Source organism: Pleurodeles waltl, chromosome 8 (assembly GCF_031143425.1).
Source record: "Pleurodeles waltl isolate 20211129_DDA chromosome 8, aPleWal1.hap1.20221129, whole genome shotgun sequence".
NCBI classification, from domain to species: Eukaryota; Metazoa; Chordata; class Amphibia; order Caudata; family Salamandridae; genus Pleurodeles; species Pleurodeles waltl.
The window spans coordinates 1,169,509,827-1,169,522,594 of NC_090447.1; the positions used below are offsets into that span (position 1 = coordinate 1,169,509,827).

The 12,768-nt window shown below is 44.6% G+C and overlaps 1 protein-coding gene across 2 annotated transcripts in view; it reads right to left on the reverse strand.

Moving 5' to 3' along the window:
• Positions 1 to 12,768, reverse strand: part of COG3 (component of oligomeric golgi complex 3) — a 291,820-nt gene that overhangs the window by 128,085 nt on the left and 150,967 nt on the right. The gene's annotated exons all lie outside the window — the stretch shown is intronic.

Genomic DNA, 12,768 nt, shown 5'->3' on the forward strand with positions numbered 1-12,768 from the left:
CAATGTTACCTTAACAGTAGCATATACTTTAATTGTGTTCTACATATAAAATAAACATACAATACATTTTTTTACATTTTACCTACACTTTAGCATAGGGAGCTCTCTGCTCCAATTTAGTGACACTCAGCTATTTCCTGCTTGCTGACATACCACATCGAGGCTGTATTATATGTCAACATACAAGTGTAAGGGATGGAAGGAGGACTCACAGGGACAAGCGAATAGCTTGCAGTTAGAGCAGGCTGATTGAAGGACCTTATCCTCTGGAGTCTGGCCTCCAGTTCCTCTAAAAGTACATCCCACACTAAGATAGGATGCATCACCATTATGGCCATAGTGAAGAAGGGTAAAACAACACACATTGTGACAGGTGCTCCTCCAATAATCACCAACTCAGGTCCTTTGCTGTTTTCTGAGAGATTATTGATGGTCTCCCTCAGATCACCACCACAATGGAACCTATGCCAACAAAGGTCCCACTGGAGAGCTTTCATATATCAGCGTGCATGAGTGGCCAACAATTTGTAGGAAGCTAGCAGACCTAACAGGCACGTAACCATCAGGACTGGAATTCAATAGCCCTTCTGAAATATCAGGATCATAACTTGAATGTCTCAGATCCTCTGAGAAGGAGAAACAACTCTCAAAGATGTTGTATCCAGTACTGCCTCTATAAAGGGAGGGGCTGAGAAGGCTCAAGGTGCGATTTGGGTACATCAATGGAAAAGCTAAAGTCGAACAGCAGGGATGCTGTTGCCTGAAGGTAGTCAAACACCCTCTGCAGGGAGCTGCCCTTCAGCAGCCAGTCATCTAGGTACAATGAAAACCCCACCCTTCTCAGATGTGTTGTAACAATGGCAATCATCCATGTGAAGAAATCAGTTGCCAATATAAGTCCAAACGAAAGGATCATGCACTGGCTATGCATAGAGCCTACCATAAAATGCAGATACATCCTGTGCGACTGCAGGATTGGTATGTCGATGTAAATGTCCTACAAGTCAAAGGATGCTATTCGGTCTTCTGCTTCCAGTGCCCAGAAAAACCTGACCCAAGAACACCATCTTGAAAGTTTACTTGTGCAGGAAAAAAAACCTCAAGATTCAGAGGTCTAGAATCAGACGAAGATCCCAGCTTTCTTGGGAACCAGGAAGTAGTAACACTACTGCCCAATTTCCTGTTCTCGAACCAACTCCACTCCTTTATGCAACTGAAAGGACTGAGGAGGGAGGAACCTGCTGGAAGTTTAGGGGCTATATCCATTCTATTATCTTCAGTATCAACTAGTCCAAATGTATGACATTCCCTGCCTGAAGAAAGGAGGATATCCTTCCCACAATTGGCTGCATGTGCTTTTTTAGGGGGAAGCTAAAGCAGCTTTCTAGGTGGTGCAGAGGAGGAAGGAGATCAGGAAGGGTGATGTGACTGCTTCTCGATCTCCACCTTCCTCTCCACCTTAGCGTGACTGAAAACACTCCCTTTGCCTCTGCAATAGTGAAGCAGCTGGTTTCTCTGTTGGCATAGGTGGGAGGGCTAGCGTTGTTGAAAGTCTCTTAAAAATCCCTGGAACTTCCTAGTCCAGGGTCTAAAGACCCAGATGATGGTCAGTAGCTTTTCCAGCTTTGAACCTTTCCAAGGCCAAGTCCACTTTGCCACCAAAGTGTAACCAAAGGGCATATCCATGAAGCTCACCAGCCCATGCCTGAAAAACGCAGTGGCTCAAAGTCAGGCATGCCTCTGCATGGCTATGGAGGAACCCATGGGCCTGGCCACAGAAACAACAGCGCCCAAGCCTGTCCTAAGACATCTTGGTCATTGTGCACAACGTCAGCAAAATGAACCTTAAGGTGGTCTACAAGACTAGGAATCACCAGATATGTGATCTCGAACAAAGCATGCTTGTCCCTGACAGCCAGGCAGGTAGTGTTCAGTAAGCTAACCCATCAGCTGAGAAGACCTTTTTGCTGTCAGACTCTAGCTTTTTAGGCTCTCTACACAGTGGTGTTGTGAGGGGATGTACCAGGGTTCTGCTTCTAACAGGGCAAGGCCTGCACCACCAGATTCTCTGATGATTTGGGGGTAAAACGGTCTGGATCTCCTGGGACAAGTCTGCACTGCCTGGCAATAAGTGGACTGAAAGCTGGGACCACTGTAGGTTTGTCCCATACTGCTTTAATCTGCTCAAGCAGTGCTTCAATGAAAGGCAAGAGAGGCAATGACACTTACGAGGTGGGCTGTAATACCACTACAAGTGTACCTGACCAGGTCTCCACCGTAGGTATGGGGTAACTCCTAGACTTCTGCGGCCTTCCTAAGCACTGCATGGAAAAATTTCACATGCAGAGGGGCGTGACCTATTGGGCACTATCTCTGTTTCAGGAGACGTATCCAGCCCACTCACATTCTGGTGAGTCCAGTAGTCTTCTGTGGCGCAGCAGAGTGGGGGCAGTAAATTGGCAGCCTCACTACTGTCATCAGCATTATGCATGAGTGGGTCAGACATCTGGAAAGAAGGGCCACACTCCGACCCAAAGATGTTAGACAAAGTTTGCCAACAATGTTGGCATGGTAGTGGCTCATCTGCGAACACTCTTTGTGCCTAGTCTCATCTACCTATCTATGGGCCTCCCAACAGGACCTATGAAGGATACCTTTAGTCCGAGGCAGTTCCTGTATACAGGTGCGGGAGGCAGCATTATTGTTGGTGCTGGAAAGAATCATTGGGGAAGGGGCTAGAGCTGGAACAGATGCAGCAGGCGTAAGAGGCATTCTCTGACAAAATACCTAGGGGCTGAATGGTTCTTAGGGAGGATTGCCACAACATTTCAAAATGGAGCCCCATAAGGCTGTTTCTGGCCTAAAAGCTCAGGGGACCTCAGCCTGCCTGAATAGTGTCATCAGGTCACTGAGGAAATGTAATGGGTCAGCTGCCAGCTCCAGAAACTCCAGGTTAGCTAGTATCTGTGTTGCCATTGTGCATGGGAACAACAGTGAAGGGCCTTGGACAGCACTGTGGATGGAACCGTGATAGGAGCCGTAGCAGGCGGCACCACCACAGAGGCTCCTCAGATGGAGTTATATCCACGGGCAATGGCTCTGAGAAAGACCCAGCAGGTGGCCAAGTGTGAAAAGGCTACTTACCTTTCGACTTTAATCAATGCAGTCATTACCATGTTCCCTCTTCAACTTGTGCTTCTTTTTTTTCTTTGCATGATTGAGACAAGGGAGAAGAACGTGACTTTCTGGGAGACACTGAATGTTGTCAAGCCTGAAGTTAGTCACAGGCATGCACCATAAAAAGTATGTGACAGTGTTCTTGAATGGCTTTGGAATGCATGAGGCCTCATTTGTCACATAATCTTGAGTTGTGCTTTGATCCAAGCACCACAGAGAGACCTCATGTGGTCTGAAATGGACATTTGTCCACTGCAAGTGTGACAGGATTTAAAGCTTAATTTCTTTTTAGGTGGTCACATCCATATGTACTATAATGTTTGAATATTTCAGCTGAAAAAAGCACTGAAATGTGAAAGAAATCACAGAGTGCATTTCTGGGTCCCCTAAAAAAAAAAAAAAAAAAGGAAAGACATTGGTGCATTGGTGTTTGCGCTGTATAGCTCTGATGATGACATTTAAGTAAGTACGTTTATTAGCATAGTTAGTTAAAACCAACGCCAATTTAAAACATCACATTGTTGGGTAATAAACGCCCACAAACCCTTTAGTAATGGTTAAAAAAAACAATTAATGACAAAAGAAAACAATAAAAGCGCACCCCAATAGTATTTAATTGATATACCTCTAGACTACTCACTTACAAAGTGGATTGGCCCCACCTAGTGGTCCTAACACTTAAACCGTGTCTTTAAAAATGGTCCAAAAGCAGGGTCTGAAGACAAGACCTCTCTTGTAGCGATATGAATACAACAGCAGTACAACCTGATTAGCAATCCTGTAATCCCCACAAATCAGAATAACGAGTTTCCTTGTTCCAGAGTCTTTAGTCAAAAACTACAAATACTTGATGACACCGTATAATAGATACTAACCCTACAACTAAACTTATATATATCACAACCTGCTCTGTTGCCTGTGCTTGGCCAAATAACTACCCATCCGCAAGCACCCAAGGACATTAGACACGGCAGCACCCCTATCCAGCCTGGCTTTGCGCTACCATTTCAACAATATTTGACAGTTTTTGAAAGTCAGAATCATAAACAAGATTGAGTCCTAAACTCCTGCTTCCAGGAAGGGACCAGGTCTTTGGTATCAATCGCCCCAAAGCACAGAAGCATGAATTGATATTTCAGCGATTGTGCGCAAAATGCTGATAAATATTCCTGTGCTCTGAGATGATGATGATGATAATACGGTCCAAGAATGTAGTCTTTTGGCACGCATGTTATTATCTGTTGTAAGCGACATTGATCGAGTTACAGCATTTACCATCCGGTAGAACTCCGCTTTGCTCAAGCTCACACCACAGATGTTTTGCAGGCCCAGTTTCTTTATAGAGTTGTTTAGATGATTTCCCCATGAGCCTATAATGTTGCAGCGCTGTTGTTCCCCGATTTCACGCCAGCATAGATTGCTTATTGTTCCTGTCTCTGCAGCTCGCAATCTCCAGCAGAGTTTTACGTACACATTTTTACTCTGAAATTTGTAGTTTTTTTAAACCAAATTCTAGACGTACCTGAGCTGGCAAAACTGATTTTGGAATCTAGAACACTGTTTTATAGGCCTTTGTTTGAATTTGATTTAAAGCTGCTATTTCTTTGCCCAACATTGTTTCAGCACCATATGTAACTGTTGGCATTAGCCGTGCAGACATTACAGAGAAAAGATAGTAAAATGATGGACAACTCATTTTTTTTTAAAGATCTTAAACCCATAGCCAAGGATTGTGCCTTTGCTTGAGCAGCAACAAGCTGAAGTTTAAAGGTTAAATTGTGGTCCACTATGAAACCGAAGTATTTATATGCTGGAACAACCTCCACCTGGGTTCCGTTGATGAACCATGAAAAAGACTACATTTCGAGTCCACCAGTCTGACCACTTTAGTTTTATTCAAGTACAATTCCAATCCTTGCTCGGCTATATAAAAAGTGATTGTGTTGATGCTGCACTGCAGACCAATTGGAGTTTGAGTAAGTAATACTATGTCGTCTGCGTACTGTAACCAAGCAATTGCTTCCTGAGCCAGAACGGGTGGATGATTGCTTATCGGAGAAAGAGCTAGATTTAGATTAAAAAACATAGGGGCTAAGACACATCCTTGCTTTAGACCGTTTAACATTTTAATTCTGTTAGTAACATGGCCACCTTCTCCAATTTTAACTTGCGCCCAAATACCTGAGTATTGTTCCATCATTGCGTTCAACAGGCTACTGGGGAGACCCAAGTTTTTCAGTTTTTCCCATAGGCGAGCTCTTGGGACACGATCAAAGGCAGACTTAAGATCAATAAAACAGGCTAATAGTCGGTGTTTTTTGTGCCTGGACTTTGTACCTAGCAGAGCCAGAGCAGTCAAATTGGTTGAAGTCCCCATGCCAACTATGAAACCAGTCTGACTTCGTGGTAGGAGATGTTTCTCGTGTATCCAAACGGATAATTGTAACAGTAAACAGGATGCATACAGCTTTGCTTCAACATCAATCAAGGCTATGAGCCTGTAAATTAGCGGAGAGGCAGGATTGCCGGTCTTATAAACTGGATGGAAGAGGTTACCTTTCCAGGCTTCTGGGAACAGCTTTGTGCTGTGGAGATCATTAAAAAGAAGCACCAAGTATTAAGGCCAGTATGTTGCATCACCTTTAAAAAGGGCGTTAGGAATATCGATTTGACCTGCAGCATCTTTCGTGTTTAGCTTTGTTACAATGCCTATTAGCTGCTCCATGTCTATATCCATGACAGCATTGTCTTGATCAGGATCGAGAAGGGAAGTTTCCGTTTTCAACCTTACTCTAAAGCCAAAGTCGGTTGAACTTAAGATGCTACGATTTGCTGGCTGAGTGTCCCGTCCCAACACCTTTTGGTCGGAGGACGAATACAACGCTGAGACGTGGGCTACCCAGGAACAGCATCAATGCCTGCATTAAAATGATGCTTTTGCCCGTGTACCAGCCCTTTCACCAGTTGCCAGGACTTCTTCTTGTTCTTCAGTTTATTAGACATCAACATCAGGAGCTTTGACCACAGATCTTCACAGTACAATCTTTCTTTCATCCAACAATCTTTCTTATATTGTGATCTCAATTTAAGGAGCTTTGTTTTATCGGGGTTCTTATTCCTTTGTGCCTCCATTGACACTTTTTTTTTTGTCTCACATGAGACTTGATTTTTTAATTTACGCAGAGATCTGTTATACCATGGATGCTCTTCTCTAACACCTTCCAGATTTTTATTTGCAACAATTGCAGAGCTTGAAAAAGGGATTTTATTAGGAAATTTGTTCAGTAATGAATCGCACAGGTGCTTCCATGCCTTTACCCATGGTCCTGAGCACGATGCAGTTTGTTCCTGGTTCCCAAATTCTCTCTTGAGCTCTTCAAGTGACCCTGCACAGCGATATACTTCTTCCATCACTTTCTTAATGGTGTTCCCCTGCCATTTTAACTTCTTTGTATTGTACCTGATCGCAGTAGCAATGATGATGTTTGCAGTTGGTAGTTTCTTCCATATGTGTCTTAACTGTATGGCTTGTGTAAAGTGATCACTCTCTAGACGTGGACAGGTGACAGGTGGACTCCGGACAGGTGAGTCCTTCATATTGTCAAGAAATGCTGCGTCCTACTCTGGCCATTCCACCACACCTTACACCAACGACTGCCGAAGGACAGATGTCGGAGGACCATCTGTCTGTTTTATGGCCAGAGGGGCTATCAGAAGTCGGTCATGGTTGTTACTCCTGCTACTTCCTGGTGCCAAAGAATGATGGAGGCCATCACCTCATTTTAAACCTGCACTTTCTCAATACCTTCCTTTGGAATGCCAATTTCAAGATGCTCACTCTGGCCCAAGTCTTTTCTGCCCTCGACCCTATAACATGGAAGGTGGCATAGGACCTTCATGACTCTTATTAACACATACCCATCCTGCAGGCTCACTGGCATTATCTGTGGGTCATGGTGGGACAGCGGCATTTTCATTTCACTGTGCTCTTCATTGGTCTCACCAGCGTTCCTCAGGTGTTCACGAAAGTGATGGTGAGGGTGATGGAGGTGGTGGCGGCAGCTTCGGAGGTGTGGTGTCCCAGTCTTTCCTTACATCGACTAACTGCTAAAGATAGTCTTGCAATATGTTGTCGTTACCCCCCTACAAACTAAAGGGAACCTCCTTACATCCCTAGGGTTCGCTATCAAAGTGCAAAAGTCATGCTGACTACTCAGACACTCCCTTTCATCTGGACATGGTCCGGTTTCATGCCTTTCCCTCAGAAAGGAGAGTCCAGGACATTTAGGCTATCTTTCAGCCTCTGCCCTGGATTTCAGTAAAGTTGACTCTGAAGCTGTTGGGAATACTGTCCTCCTGCATCCTGCTGGTCAAATATGCCAGGTGGCAAATGCTAGCTCTGCCATCGGATTTAAAGTGTCTGGGTCCACACAAAGGAGATCTCTCAAATCACATCCAGATCTTGGTGAAGACTTGAAAAGGCCTGCAGTGGTGGCTGATCGAATGCAATTGTTGGTGATCAGCGACCTTTGGTTGCCAATGGAGGCCCAGCTCTGCATCAACCTTCTGGAGCAGAGAGCCATCTGCTTGGCATTGAAAGCTTTCCTGACATCCATCATGGGAAGGCTAGTGCAAGTGCATCACTGCCATGTGATACTGCAACAAACAGGGCGGGGAGAGGTAATGAACCTTATGTCATTAGATGCTGCGCTTCTGGAATTGGCTGGACTATGAAGGGATCTGCCTGCGTTAAACGTCAGGACAGACATACTCACCTTTCGACTTCTAGCGGCTCACGAATGGCAGTTAAACCCAAAGGTGATGCAAGGTCCTTTCTACGAATGAGGAGAGCCTTGGCTCGATCTCTTTGCTACTGGCAAGAACGTCCAATGTCAGCAGTGTCTTTGTGTTGGAGTTCTAATGGCATCTCTCTGTCATTCTGAGATGCATTCCACCTTTCTGCCGATACCTCTCCTGCCCCAGATTCTAAAGAAGATCAGGATTGACTGAGTGGCTCCGGATTTCAGCATGGAGAGTATGGTGTATCCGGAGATCATGAGCTTGAGCATCTGTCCTCCAATCAGGCTGCCCCTCCAGGAGGATCTGTTGTTGCAGCAGTGGTGCTTCTCAATCTTCACCTTCATTCTTGGAGATTCAACAGCACCAGCTAAACACCTTCATCCTTCCTCTGGAGGTGGATGATGTTATCCTAGCAGCCACGTGTCCCTCAACAAAGACTGTATGCACCTGTTGTTGGGATAAATCTGTTGGTTGGTGCAGTACACAACAGATAACTAATTCCTCCTTCCAGGTCAGGCTGGCTGATGTCTTGTTGTTTGTTCTGTCCTTTGCCCAATAAGACCTTGCTTTGGGCACAGTTAAAGGATACATTTCGGCCTTTTACATGTTGCTGGACCAACCCATATTATTTAAATCACCTGTTATGTCTATTTTGAAAGTACTCCAACGTTTGTTTCCTCCTCCCTGTGTTATGCCACAATGGGATCTTAACCTGGTCTTTACATATATTTGATACGCACTCCTTTTCTTTTGAGCCCCTGCACTGTTGTTATTTGCAGCTTTTCACATTCAAGACATGTTACTCGTTGTCATAACATCAGCACGCCGGGTGAGTGAGCGCCAAGCTCTTTGCGTCAACCCACCATATACCACCTTCTTCCCAGACAAACTGGTTCTATGAACGTGGGCATCCTTTCTTCCAAAAGTAGTGACTACATTCCACCTCAGTCAAACCATCACCTTAGGGGCATTCTGTGTACTGCCTTGCTCCTAGACCCCAAAAGAGCATTGAGTGTTTATATTGATCGTACAGAGAGTGGTCAATCAGTTCTTTATGGGATTTGTGAGAGTGAAGAAGGGTAAATCTGTGCAGAAAAGGGCCATCTCGCCTTTGATTGTGATGTGCAGCGCATCAAGATCTTATACGAATTGGGCAACAGACAGCTCCTGGAAGGGTTAAGAGCTTGTTTTACAAGAGCCAAGGATCCTACTACTGCATTGACAATGCAGGGTTCCTGTTGTGGACATTTGTCAGATGGCTACATGGGTGTCCCTTCATAAATGTTCATGAAGCTGTAGTGTCTGGACAGTCAGGTTTGTCGATAAGAGAGCTTCGTGTGCTCAGTCCTACAAAACTTTTTGATCTGAGCCACCTCACTATACCACCATCGAATATGTATTGGTTTGATAGCTATTCAGAATGTGAGGAATCCATGGTTAGAAGTCTCTATCAGAAGAACAAATGACTTACCTTCTGTAATGCTCTTTCTGGTAAATACTCCAACTGTAGATTTCTTACAGATCTTCCCCATTCTGTTATTGGTCTCTATTCATTAAAAATATCCCATGTCTAGGATTCTGTACACTGGTTGACACCATTATTCTGCAGGGGCTCTGCATCTAGGGGCATGAATAGTCTCAAAAGCAATTGTCGTGAGCATGTGGGAATGGCGCTCAAATTGTCTCCCTACATCATTTCCAGAGGGGATCGGCATCAGTGAGGAGCTGCATGGTATCACGTCGTGGAACACAGAGGTACTACGCAAAAGTTTTCATATCCAGTCTGATGCCTGGGGAAGTACTCAAAAGGTGAGGAATCTGTGGTTAGATTGTCTACCAGAAAGAGTGGTAGTGATGGCAAGTAACTTTTTGAACAAGCCATTAATGCAATAAAGGTGTTCAGTATGAGGGAAATAAAATTGTTTGTCTCCATGAGTATACCTATTTTTAAATTCTGAGCCACCTTTTTACAGGATAACTCAGCTGATTGCATCAGTTGTGATCTGTAGGTAATGTGCCCATCTCTACAAAGCACATTCAACCTTTCATCCTTCAGCAGTTGATAGAGTATTTTATAAATTGAGAAATAATTGTAAACATTATTTACAACAATGGGCAACAACATTGTATTATTAAACACTAGTTAAAAAAATTATTCTGATGGGTACTTCTACCTGCAGATACCTCACCTGTTCAATAGACCTAAGCGCCAGACTGGTTCTGTAAATGTTCTACTCCGTTAAGGGGGCTGCCTCACACATGACATCCACAGAGCCACTGTTTCTTCAACAGAGCCGGCGGCTTGTGAGGGATCAACTAATACGGCACAACTGTCTAACACCTATACTACGCAAGGAGGAGAGAAGTATTCCGAAAATCCAACAGTTACCCCGAAACAGTGTTTCGCCAGTAAGAGCAGTTCATTGGCAGAGATGGAGGCACAACCCTCATCCATTGCATCATCCTGTGCCATAATCAATCAAGATCAGGCAACGGGCACTGTGTCGGGCCGTTTAGAAGAGGCGAATGCCCCGGCAGATTCTTCTCTGGAAGCTAAATTCAAGGAGGACAGGTCAGTTTCCGGTGAGGCCGGGCCTCTTGGCAGGCCCTCCTATCGACACTGGATGCAATGTCGGCAGCAATTTATTATCAAGCAGACAACAGATAACTCAGGTGGACTTAGTGAACGTCATGGCAGTGCATATCGGGAGTATTAAAAAGATGCTTCAAGGGTTGAATGATCTGAAAATAAGGGCTCAGACCTATTCTTACACTCAGCAAGTGTTAGGGCAATGTGCGTCTTTAGGAGACAACTCACCTAAGACTATTGACATTCTAAATGACATCTTAGCAGAAGTCTGGGCTCAGGCCCCCAGATCTCAGGGTGGGCTTTGTAGGAGGGAAGTGTCCGTGTACGACAATTACCTTGATAAGAATGGCACTGACTGTGAATCAGGCATCCCAAAGGTGGCCTCACCATCTTCTATTCTTCTAAAACTAGTTGGGCGATCAAACAAATTGGCCTTGGATTAGACTGGCCGCTGCCAATTAAGTTGGAAGCTCAGGGGCTAAACGGGGCTAATACTCCACTGCTATTAACCAATGTGTACTTTCATCCGAATAAGGAGAAAAATAGAGAAAACATGGAAACACTGTTAACCATCCTCAAAATGTTGATGAGGCAGTACGAAGAGGCCGTTCATTTTGTGCCCAATGACTTCAATATTGACTTGAGCAAAGGCTATATAAAACAGGGTCAAAAACATCATGGCGTGCATCTGAACCACAGGTTTGAAAATCTTATCCTCAGTCGCTTGATGCCTCACCAAGGGGGGCTTCTCCCCCACCAGTAACATTTTCAAGTGGTTCAATAAAATCAACAGTTGACTTAATGTTAATAAATGAAGCAGCTCTGCCACTTGCCGCCTACAATATCTATGCACGTTGACAGCCAGGTAAAAATCATTGGCTCTTGCCTCCAACAAGGTAGCGGTGCTCTACTAAGGGCATGCTAAAGGGCCTGGCATAGCAGACAAGCCCAAGGAACGTGCTGTGGTCCTGCTTTCTTTGAAATGCTCCAGAAGGAAGTCTGCTTTATCTCCAAAAAGCAGAGTTCTATCAAGGGGCATGTTTATAAGTGACGACTCAACATCACTCAAGAAACCCACAGATCTTAATCTGTCGTAGATCTTAATCAGGCGCAGATAGCTATGCTTGTGCCAAGGGCTCACTCAATAGAATCCGTGGTATCCAGGCCACCAAGGACTGTAAATTCAGAAGAGTCAAGGCCATCTTGTAAGGCTTGCCTCAGTACCAGATTAACATTTTTCAACACCTGGAAGGCCTTGAGCCTCAGAGTCCCAGATAGCGTGAGAATAGCTCGAAGAAGGTGGTGGCACTGACCAACCAGGGAGCCAAATTTGTGGAAGAAAATACTCTCTACCTAAATTTCTCTACTCTTACACTCCATATCTGAGGTGGGTTTCTCCTCCTTGTGAAAGGTTGCACCACCAAACCCTCAGGGAAGGGTACTGAGTCACAAAAACAGGGTCACTGGGGACACAAGGTTGGAGCTACACAATCTAGTGATTCACCAGGGAACCACACCAAGGGTTGACCCAGGCCCCTAGGATAGTGCCAGTGAGGGCCTCATTATAGGGCAAAAGGGGCTCAGAACTGAATATCACAGTTTGAGAACTTCAGTCAGAAGGTTACATTGGACCTCCAAGGTGGAGTGCTGAAGGTCGAGAAAGCTGGCTGCACTTTGAATAACAATAACAAAGCAGGCACTTTACTCAGTATAATATAATCTAGCTTTATTCTTAGGCAACATCTTGCATCCTATTTCCACAAACAGTCTTACATTTGGAAAAGAAGCCTCGTATGCCAGGTTTAGCTTTAAATGTCCATGTAGTGTGATAATATCCCATATTCACCTTTATTAATATAGCGAACAAAAGCCTACATCCAAGATCATTACATGGCATGGTGTTCAGATGTCAGGTAAATCCGTCATAGTCCAGGCATAACTTTATAGGCATGAGTAGAATAAGTGTATATAAAAGTTACAATCCTTATTATGTGAGGTATGACAAGGTACATAGTCTCAGCAGCAGCAAATATATGACAGGTGCAGCCTCATATGCTCAGTACCTACTTGTAGGAACAGGAACATATATGCACAGGGACAGACATGCTTAAATACTATTTTAGTGTGTCCAGTGAAGCCTCCTGTGCCTCTGTACTACACATACATCCAGTTGTGCCCTCCTATGCGGGGTGCAGGATCAT